The sequence below is a fragment of the Cucurbita moschata genome, unplaced genomic scaffold (genome assembly GCF_002738365.1).
Source record: "Cucurbita moschata cultivar Rifu unplaced genomic scaffold, Cmos_1.0 Cmo_Scf00064, whole genome shotgun sequence".
NCBI lineage: Eukaryota > Viridiplantae > Streptophyta > Magnoliopsida > Cucurbitales > Cucurbitaceae > Cucurbita > Cucurbita moschata.
This window is the reverse complement of record NW_019268580.1, coordinates 598,421-600,644: the sequence shown is the minus strand read 5'-3', so window position 1 is coordinate 600,644 and position 2,224 is coordinate 598,421. Positions and strand designations below refer to the sequence as shown.

At 30.3% G+C, this 2,224-nt stretch overlaps 1 protein-coding gene across 4 annotated transcripts in view; it reads left to right on the top strand.

Annotated features, from left to right (window-relative positions):
* Nucleotides 1-1,410: 1,410 nt before the first annotated feature.
* The window catches only part of LOC111437642 (glycine-rich protein A3-like), a 2,691-nt gene continuing 1,877 nt past the window's right edge, over nt 1,411-2,224 (top strand). For 2 of the 4 annotated variants that reach the window (XM_023075708.1, XM_023075707.1), the window contains exon 1: nt 1,882-2,022. The gene's annotated coding sequence lies outside the window, so the exon portion shown is untranslated. Of the gene's footprint in view, nt 1,515-1,650; nt 1,670-1,881; nt 2,023-2,224 lie in introns of those variants that run through there. The other 2 variants (XM_023075706.1, XM_023075709.1) reach the window with 2 other exon arrangements.

Genomic DNA, 2,224 nt, shown 5'->3' with positions numbered 1-2,224 from the left:
ATCCAACTTCATAGCAATCATCCCATCTTGTTCTGATCGATTGTTATCGAACATTTGTATATATTCAAACTCAATAATACAACATTTTTTAAATCGAAAAATTTTCAACCTTTCGATATAGAATAATATAATGCTTTCCTCCTATTGATCCTAATACTAAGAAAATATAAAATTACTTTTGGCTCCATGGGAACGAACGCTGTCAACCCTAAGCGAGAGGGATCTCTCAATGATATTTAACTTATAACTTAGCTTGTAGTTGCAGCGAATATAATGTCATTCTCCCATGGAGGCATCTCTTGGGATATTTAATTTTTATGTTCTCTTTTCTTTTTCTTTTTGAAATTTCTATGGCTTCATGGTGATATTTGGTCAGATTCTCGATGGCCTTTTCAAGTTGATTCCATCCAATGGAGTGGTGGATTTTTCTTCATTATTTGAAAATAAATTTGTTCTAGTAATATACTTTTTCCTTTTCTTTATTTCCTTAATTTTCCGATCTACTTGTTATCTAATTCGATTATACAGTTGAAATATGTTAAATTACAAGTTTAGTCTTTACATTTTGAGATTTAGGTTCATAAAAAATTCAAAATTAAAACAAAAAAAATAATGGGTCTATTAATTGTAATTTTGATAGTTTAGAGACTAAATAAATAAATTCTAAAATTCGGGTATTAAACTTTTAATCTAATATTAAAATGTTCCAAAAAGAAAGTGTGAGATAAGGGAGTTCTATTTTTGTTCGGTTATCTGAGTTGAAATCAAGTGCTTTTGGCTTTAAATATCAAAATTAGAGCAAAATTTAAGGGTGTTGAATATCTTGTCTATGGAGTATAAATGATGTCGGAGAAAATTTACACCAAACCTTGTACTAAACACGAGTAGCTCAAGTATTCATCCACTCCTACCCAAATTCCTTGCACCAGACAACTCCCTTGAAATTGAAATAGTCAAATGGATCGGTCTTATCTTAGGTATTAAGAAATTTATGTCTTTTTTTTTAGTCGATAATTTAAATCTTCACCTTCATACTTTCAGTTCTAAAAAAGTCGGTTATATATATATATATATATATTAATTTGTTTAAGTTAAATTAAATATAAAAAATTAATACAATACTTTTAAAACTTGGACCAGGTAAATTTTAAGTGATTATAATATAAAAAACTAATAATATTTTTGGTCATGATTTAAATTATAAAAACCAAATATCTTGGAAGGAGAAAGCTATATGGATTGGACGAATATATGGGCGCCACGTGTCGCAAGGAACGCTAGTTGAATATTCGGACGCGTCCAGACCGCGTAGAGTTTTATTTTTATTACATTCGCGCGAGAAAAGGAACAATTAAAAATTAGAAAATCAAAATAAAAAATATATTTTAATCGCTTCCCCTTCTTCTCTCTCTCTCTCTATATATATAACCAATTCTTCAAGAATTCAAATCTCCTCCTCTCTCTCTTGCTGTCTCTCTCTCTCACCATCAGAAGAACCAAAAATCATTTGATCGGTAAATCCTCTCTCTCTTTCACTCGCTTTCGCTTACGAGTTTTCTTTGATTAGAAGTTTGTTTTGATCCGTGTATTCTCAATATGTATCGGTAGCAGATGCTTGCTTTGCTTTTTAATTCCTTGTTTGTTGCGGATCTGGAATTTGTGATTATAGGTGAATCTTTTGATTGAAATAAGCTGGAATGGATTTTTAATGAAGAAATTCATTTGTAATTAGTGTTATGAATTGAATTTTGTTGTCCTATCCTTGGAAACTCCATCTGGAGCGGTGATGTTTGGATTGGAAGTCTGAATGTTGGTATTAAATGCGTTTGTCTTTGTTTGGAATATTTGTTTAGGTTAGACCGCGAATTTACAATTGGTGATCTATTTCTTGTTCTCGATCTGTGATCCGTTGCGAATGCGTTTGAGTCTTGGTCTCTTGCGAAGAATTGTTGTATCATGCTCTGTCTTCATCGCTCTTACGGAAAGCTGGATACTATATTTGTTTAGAAGGCGGTAGATTAGGTAGGATGCAGAAAGGAAAGGAGGGGCAAAGTTCATCTTAGATTGAAAAATTGAATGAGTTAATTAAGATGTTAAGATTTTCTCTAATTTTTCCTATTTAATTTTCATATTAAAAGGTTAGAATGCATGATTTTGCCTTAGGTTTTTTTTTTTTTTTTTTTTTTTTTTTTTTTTTTTTTTTTTTTTTTTTTTTTTTTTTTTT